Source organism: Triticum urartu, chromosome 5A, assembly GCF_056163025.1.
Source record: "Triticum urartu cultivar PI428250 chromosome 5A, HENAU_Tu73, whole genome shotgun sequence".
Lineage (NCBI taxonomy): Eukaryota > Viridiplantae > Streptophyta > Magnoliopsida > Poales > Poaceae > Triticum > Triticum urartu.
The window spans coordinates 365,179,763-365,188,543 of record NC_141877.1 but is presented as its reverse complement, the minus strand read 5'-3'; the positions used below and the strand labels follow the sequence as shown (position 1 = coordinate 365,188,543).

The 8,781-nt window shown below is 44.4% G+C and overlaps 1 long non-coding RNA gene across 1 annotated transcript; it reads right to left on the bottom strand.

Annotated features, from left to right (window-relative positions):
• Positions 1-3,211: 3,211 nt before the first annotated feature.
• On the bottom strand, positions 3,212-6,418 carry LOC125508995 (uncharacterized). The gene is made up of 2 exons (XR_007283901.2): positions 5,807-6,418; positions 3,212-5,629 (listed from the first exon to the last, which is right to left on the bottom strand). It is a non-coding gene; the product is annotated as an uncharacterized LOC125508995 (long non-coding RNA).
• Between the last annotated feature and the right edge of the window lie 2,363 nt (positions 6,419-8,781).

Here is an 8,781-nt window from a genome sequence, read left to right as displayed (position 1 = left end):
TCTCGCTCTCTTTTGCGAACAGGTTAGCCACCATATATGCTAGTCGCTTGCTGCTGCTCCATTTATATTTACCTTGCCTTACCTATAAGCTTAAATAGTCTTGATCGCGAGGGTGCGAGATTGCTGAGTCCCTATGGCTCACAGATTACTATTACACCAGATGCAGGGCCTGATAATTCCGCTCCAGGTGACGCGCTCAAGCTCAAGTGGGAGTTCGACGAGGACTCTCAACGTTATTATGTTTCCTTTCCTGATGATCAGTAGTGGTGCCCTGCTGGGGGTGATCGGGACCATGTCGCATGTTGGGTTATCTTTTATTTTGACGCCGTAGTCGGGCCATGAGTGTTTTGAATGATGTAATATTATTTATGTATCTTGATTGACGTGGCGATTGTAAGCCAACTGTGTTCTCTCCCCTTTATTATTATATTACATGGGATGTGTAAAGATTAACTTACTTGCGACATATGCCTTCAATGCGATTATGTATGTAAGTCGTGCCTCGACACGTAGGAGCTATAGTCGCATCGAGGGTGTTACAGTTGTACACAACACATTTCGATTTTCTATGGTATGCCATTCCTACTTATGATTTTTTATTGTTGACCATGCTCTTTTTAGATCATGCAAATATAAAAGGCCCTATTCTTATTTATAATGGTATATTCTATATTTAAGGACTATTTGTATCATTTTTGTGGATAAATATACAAAGTGAGAGAATGTTTATTTTATTCTGTAACTTTCTTTTACAACTACAAAATTTAGAAATTTGAGTGATTGGCATAAAATACAACTAAAAATTCATTTTCTCTTATCAAATGTGCAATATTCAATATACAAAAACAAGTGATAGTACCACTGATCTAAAAAATACAATGTTCTATATTGAAGAATATTGTGGGATCTGTCATGGTGAAAAGAACAATGTGGAGTTTATTTTCCAACAGAATATTGTGCGATCTCATTGAATTATGTCGAATGTATATTGTGTATTACTATATTTGACTGCTTTTGTGAGAAAGATTGTTTAACTTAACCATCTCAGAACACCAGCTAGACATACCGGTTCAAAATTATTTATGTTTAGTATTAATGATAAATCAAAAAAAAGTGTAAGAAAAAAACTAACTAGATTATTTTAAGACTTGACGGACAAGACAGAAGTTAATATGTAACGACACACCACTTCAACCTATCAAATGTTTGCTTTCACAATTCTAATACTATAAAAAGTACAAATGTGAACTTAATTAGCCTCAGTATTTTAAAATATAACTAAAATATGGGTGTAGACCTGTCAAAATAAACATGGAACAAGATAAGTCTCCCATGAAAATAGAAATTTGTGTCCAGGCGTTTACATTAGAAATCTGAGCAAAAATAGCGAGAAATGTTTCTATATGTTATATTTAAATACATAGTAAATTTGCAATTTACTGTTTGCATTATGGAAAGTAACCGTTGATAACATTATCATAATTTCATGCATTATGCAAAAACTGTATGTAGCCAATATTATATTGTTGAAGATTATATTTCAAAAGTTATGTAATGATTATACTTCAAATGCATGCGACCTTTTCATATTGTCATCTTTTGTAATTACTAAATAGTTGTAAATTTAGTTTGTCTGTACATTTGTAGTTCTTTTATAGGACACAAGCCATTGCACAAAAACTATTGTAGATTCCCATACCGTAGAAAGTTGTATTGCATGCTAGCCCGTGCGAATGCACGGGTTGGCGACTAGTTTATCTAATTTGTTTTTGAGACGGAAGCAGGGTGTCAACTGGGCTGTGCGGGGCACTCTGGCCTGTCTAAACAGCCATTTCTTTTATGTTTACCACAGACCAGCCCAGTAGTTTTTTTTTCTAAAAATGGCTAGCCCAGTTTTTTTGTGATTTGTCAAGTCACTTTGTCATGCCTATTGGGCTGTAAATCTTTCAAGACGAGGAGAGCTTCATTCAGCTGGCCGGGAAAATAGCCTATCAGGAATGAGAAATGGGATATACATTTTTAAAACACATCAAATCGACAATTACTTTCAAATTTATTTATTTTTCATTTCAAGATTTTAAATTGCATTGATTTTTATGCGTGAACAATTTGTTAGATTTTATATTGATATACATTTATTTTTAGAATCAGTTTGAATGTGACTTGAAATTTCGGGATTAAAAACAGTTCGGACCGCATCAAAATATGCAAAAGTTCATATAATTTTTTAACCCTGGCCACAATATGGGCTGTAATGCTAACAAAAAGAATATGGGCTCTAGAAAAACCTTAAGAATTAGCAAATGGGCTGTAAATTATTAGAAATAATGACAGATGGGCTATATGCTGTTTTCCACAGATTTGAGGCTTTCCTAAAAAAAGGCTGACACACAAGCAGTGACTGTTGGATGTCCATCCAACAGCCGTCGTGCTTCTAAAATCTCTGCTCTTTCTGGTCCAGCCACTCAAACAAGCGCCGATGGGACTGCCTGCTCCCTCCTTCCGCTGCCGGCTGTGCTGCCGCGCAGGTCTCACCGCCCCACCGTACTCCCATCGCTTAGCCATCCCTCTACTCACCCACACCTGTTGTTATTCTCCGGCGACGGCAAACAAACCAGTAAACCCTCGTACTACCCTCCGTGTGGGAAACAACTGTCGAGTCTTCCCTAGCTCCGTGTCGTTCCCTTCCTAGGCCTCGTCGTCGTCCACCGCCCTGGTGCTCTCGACGCGGCGTGGTCAACATGGTTAACGACATGCATCTAAAGTGAACTGTACGTGGAGAGGCTGACAGTTGGGTCCACAGCCGCACGCAAGGAAATGCCTCCTTATTACGCGTAAAATAATAATTCCTCCACCTGACATCTGGGACCCATCGAAAAGACCTCTATATTTCACGAACGTTCCCACCGCTGACAGCTCTGCCACAAGAATGGCTACCGGGGATTGCTTGTCCCGGCAGTTTTTTTGCCTTAGCCCATGTATTTACCGGCAGTCCACTTCTCCCGGCAGATTGGTCAGGGCACATGAAACTACAATCGCCGGCAGCTCTATTGCCTGCAAAAGCATGTCTACCCGGTAGTTATTATGCCACTACTCTGATTTCACTACCAAAGTGTTATAGGAAGCCCTAATGTAATACACATTCATTATGTTCAAGCACTCAGGCCAGATCACACAATTTATGCATACACTTCAAAGCAACATATAGGCCTCATCAAAAACCTTAAACTTCATTTAAGAAACATGACAACCATATATATACAGGTTGTGCCACAAAAGGAGCACATATATGTTTCTAGGTGTGCCACACAGTAAAAAATGAAGTGGTGCCACAAAGGGAGAAGTACATATGTTTCTAGGTGCGTCACCCAACCAAAAAGAGCATACAGTGGCTTATGTGCCAAAACAACCACCAAAATGAGCAGCACGTGCCAATGTCACCAGGTTCAACAAACAAGGTACATTACATAACCACTCCACCAACTTAATTGTAGGTCTTGCAAACATTCAACAGCTTGTAGGTGATCCAAGCCTTAACTTGTAGATCATCCAAACCTTCAGAAGCTTGTAGATCACCCAGTGTATCTTTGGCAAACCCGCACAGACCAGAAATTCAAAACAGAGCTCTCATAGCACAATAAAGCTGTTGTAACATAAACATGCTACTAGTACTTGAAGGACAAGATGGCCCAATAAAAATGTAATCTTTACATCATATAAGGGCAAGTGTTCTAAGGCCTTGTTCATTTCCCTTGCTATTGGGCATTGGCGGAAGCAACGAACGCAATGAACCTATTCAGTACGTGGAGTCTAAATCAAGGCTGATGTTGTACAAAGCTCATTCATTGGAGATGAAAAGGATTTGAATCAGACTGATGTACAGTTGTACACAACGCGTTTCATTCTAGTAATAGTAACAAATCAGATATTTCTGTCGTTCCAAACTTGTTTATAGTAACCTGAAGGTTGAGGTTATGACCTACCCATTAAGAAAAGCACCCAACTTGTTGGGCATAAAAATAAGCCACCAACAATAAAAGCGCTCGTTCAAATAATGTGCTTGTAATTAACAGGATAAAATGTTTGCCATGGTCACCTTTGGCAAAATTGCTATTGGATTAAAATGGATGTAGGCTATTTCATTTCTCCTCCATATTCTCATTTCACCTGATTTTGTTGTTTACTAAAATGACCTAAAATGGATGCAGACTAAAATGGACTAAAATGGATGCAGATTAAAATGTAAGTAGCTAGCTAGCTGGGATGCTTGCTACAAGTACGTACTAATCATCTCTTTTTTTAAGTGATGCATGCAGCCTCATCTTAACAACCATGTACTCCCTCCGTTCCTAAATATTTGTCTTTTTAGAGATTTCAAATGGACTATAACATACGGATGTATATAGACATATTTTAAAGTGTAGATTCACTTATTTTGCTCTGTATGTAGTCACTTGTTGAAATCTCTAGAAAGACAAATATTTAGGAACGGAGGGGGTACGTACTAATCTAGTAGCTCCAGCATGTACGCGATACTACTAGTACACACATGTTGTTTTTTAAGTGTGTGGTTAATTTTCTTTACCACCTCACAGGAAACATCAAATTGTTTTGGTTTCTTAGGGAGTTGCACGTGCAAGTATTCTATACGGCACATGAATACGGGTTCACAAGACCCAAGGGCTCAACAGAGTACAAGAAGTTCAGGTTGGATATATGCCTTACAAAGTGTATTCTCTGCATTCACAGAAAAAAGTGTATTCCCTGCCTCCATTCAAACTTCTCCTCCGAGCATGTTGTAGCCTTTGCTTAGCTGCTAGTGACTACTTGTCATGTCATAATACATGGAACATATAAGAATCAGTGCTTCATGTTATTCTTATGAAATAGTAACTTATATTGAGTAAAAACTAGATTGGAGATAAAGGAACCGTAGAAAACCAACATATTATACTACCTCCGTCTCATAATGTAAGACGTTTTTTGACAATACTTACATTATGGGACAGAGGGAGTACCATTTAAACTCTAGAAGAGTGGTCCACTTTCAGTCTGTCTTGCAGCAAAATGAAAGGGGGCGTAAACAAGTTCTCTAGCTAGTTGTTTTCTTCCATGTAGTAGTATATGTGTGTGATGACAGTTGAACTAGATGATCTCACATCGATCAACCAATGGGGATAAACAGCACAATACAAATACCTTTTTGTCCATGTAGTACTCCCAAAGTGTTTTACTGATTTAGTATTAAGTTGTAGCATCCACTTGTTTAGCACCGAAAGATTATTGAACGTCCTATACTAATAAGACTTACTAGAACATGTTGCAGTCATTTAGAAGTATCCACTGCCATGGTGCATAGATCATTTTAGAAGTTTTGACTGACAGAGAACATATCTAGAGGCCTTTATGTACAATCTAAACTAAAACTGCAAACATTCCATGCTGCTTCCTACCAAGATGTCTGAAGATTAAAACGATAAAATGTTTCGAAGAACTATTCTTGCTTGATTAAATGGAGAAACATTTTAAGTAGTAAGTGCCATGAGTGTGGCAAATCATGAGCATTATGAATTCCTGGAACAAACCTACCACTGCTAGAACCAGTCCCCAATCCTTTCACTGATAGCACCTGCAACAATTTGGAAGCAAAATACAGAGGCAGCAATGAGAAAGACTTGGAGCCCAGTAGTAATTCGGTGGAAGGGAGGGAAAATCTACAGCAATGAGAAGATAAATCGGCAATATCTCGTGAGTTCTCATCCATCAGAAAAGAAGAGTTTCACAACCTTTGTAAGGAAAAGCATACCTGCATCGCGTTTCACCATGACAGATCTGAGCAACATGTTGTACTAGCGTAGTGGGGAGCAGGCACCGCGGTCGCCGTCGGTGTGGTAAGAGACATGGTGGGGAGCCCGATAGCGCTCGTCCGCGTGGAGGGTCGCGGAGAAGAGCAGCGCGATGGCGTGGGGTGGCACGGCTAACTTGAGACAAGAGGCCCGGAGTTCGTCGCCGGATCTCGTGCTGGGGATCAAGGCGACGTCGACCTCAACGCACAGGCGCCGTCGACCTGTCCTAGGGTGGTGCCGCAGGGAGCGAGACGACGTTGACCACGTACACCAGATCCGTGTGGACGGAGGCGAGGCCGATCTCGACGCACCGGCGGCATCGATCTCAGTGGGGGTCACCAGGTCGGCGGAGGGGGTCGGCGGTGGAGGGCGCTGTCGAGGACAGAGGGGCTCTTGTCGGCGGCTGCGGTGGCGGCGGCGGAGGAGGAGGAGGATGGGTCTGGACTCTAGAGGGTTCGATTTGGGCAAGCATTGGGCGGCGGCTATAACTATTTTTGAGCAAAAAAAAAAGTCTATCGCGTTTTCTCCCGTGCCAGCGCGCGTATGGGCCCAATTATTTTTGGTCTCGCTCCATGGATAGCCCGGCCGACAGTGGGCCGTGATTTAGTTATGCCGGCAGATTTGATGACCTAAAATGTGGACAATATTTTCGGCAGTGCATGTGTCCTTGCTACTACTAAAGTTCTCCCGGTTCTTCTAAAAAAAAAAACTAAAGTTCTTCCGGCAGTGTTTCCGCCTTTTAAGTACCTCTGCCAGCAGTAACTAGATTCTCGGCAGACAGTTTGCCCTTATTCTACTATTTCTTTCGACAGTTAATTATCCCCAATCAAGTTTTGTGGTGTGGTGTATCTTCGCACGCGAGTAAATGCCTCTTTATTACGCACAAAAAATGAATACTCTCCCTCCTAGCTGGGACCCAACATAATGGGAGGCTAACTTATGGGCCTATTAAGTTGACGGAGACGGAGGGCTATGTCAACTTAGTCAATATGAATGATTCTAGCTCCAGTGACCGTACGATGTCTATCCAACGGCCGTAGTGCTTCTTCAACCTCTGGTCTTATTGCTCCAGCCGCCCAAAGCAGCGCCGGTCGTGCCGCCTGCTCTTGCCTCCCGTGGCCGGCTGTGCTACCGTGGAGGCCTCACCACCCCCTACTGCTCCCACAGCTGGCCAGGCCCTGCGGTGACGGCAGGCTCACACCACAGCCGAACAAGTGAACCCTTGTACTCCTGTCCGCGTGGGTTTCCACTGCTGCGTCTTCTCCGGCTCTGTGTCGTCCCCTTCCTAGGCCTCGCCGTCGTCCACCGCCATAATGCTCTCAGCGCGGCGTGGTCAATATGGTCAACGACCAACTTCCATCAGAAGAGTACTGTACATGGAGAGGTTGACAGTTGGGTCCACGGCTGCAGCAAGGAAGTGCCTCCTTATTACGTAGAAAATAATGATTCCTTCATCTGACAGCAGGGACCCACCGGATGGGCCACCGTATTTCCCGAAAAAAACGTTTCCCCCCTGACTGCTGGAACCCACCAGCTACATTTTCGCACGCAAGGAAGTGTGTCCATATTACGGGCAAAAAAATGATTCACCCCCATGATTGCTGGGACCCACCAGCGACATCTTCACACGTAAGAAAGTGCCTAACAGTCGGGACACACCTGGTCAAAGCGTACGTAGCATTGTCATTCTGGTCGCGAACGTGTACGTACATACTGTTCGATGTAGAGGCGCGCACGTGTCGTGGTAGAGGCGCGCACGTGTCATACTAGAGGCGCGCATGTAGCATGTACACATACGTACAACGGCCAGGGTGCAAGAAAGTAAATACGGCCACGTACGTATATACGGGCGGGGTCTCGAACGCCTACTCGCGCATACGTACGGTCAGGGCTCCTGTATATGACTGGGTCGGAACGGAGAAACTGCGTCGTCGTCGTGTTCATGGGGAGGCAACGGAAAGCGTCGTGTTCATCGGGAGGCAACGAAACGCGTGTTGTTCATCGGGAGCCAACCGGCTTGGACGGAACAGCCGATGGAAACGAGGCCTGGCGAACCGGAGAACGGAGGAAACAGCCTTGTGTTCGACCGGCCACCGTCGAACGGGAACCTATTCATCGGGAGGGGTCTAGCGTACCGCAAAACGGAGGAAACAGACTTCTCTTGGACCTCCTACGGTCGAAATGGGGTCCTGTTGATAGGGAGGGGTGTGGCGTACCGCAAAACGGAGGAAATAGACTTGTGTTGGAGCGCTACGGTCGAAATAGGGTCCTATTCATCGGGAGGGGTGTGGCATACCACAAAACGGGACTCCACGGGATATTGTTCATCTTCACCGTCGACTGCCTCCATGGGCTACTGTTCATCAACCGTCGACTGCCTCCACGGGCTACTGTTCATCCACCGTCGACCTCCTCCAGCCTCCACCTGCGACTGTTCATCCACGGGCTCATGTTCATCCAGCCTCCACCGCACGCTCCTCCACCGGCTACTATTCAACCAGCCCTCTCCATGGGGTCCTGTTCAACCACCCCTCCATCGGCTACTGTTCATCCAGCCCTCCACCGGCTACTGTTCAACCAGCCCTCCACCGGGCTACTGTTCAACCAGCCCTCCAGGGGGGTCATGTTCGTCCAGCCCTCCACGGGGTCATGTTCATCCACCGGCTCGATCGCTCGGGGTCCTGTTCATCCAGCGGCAATGGCCTCTACTACCACGGGTTCCTGTTCATCCAACCCCCCACCAGGAACTGTTCATCCAACCCCCCCCCAACAATGCTCACTATTCATCCAGAGGCAGCATCAACCTGCTTCAGTTAGTAACAGTAGTGAAGGAATCACTCGAGTTCAATTAACAGCAAGGGGTCGATCGATCGCTCGGGTTCAGTAACGCGTAGCCTGTAGTGCAATCGCTCGGGTTCAGTTAGAGCCCAACGCC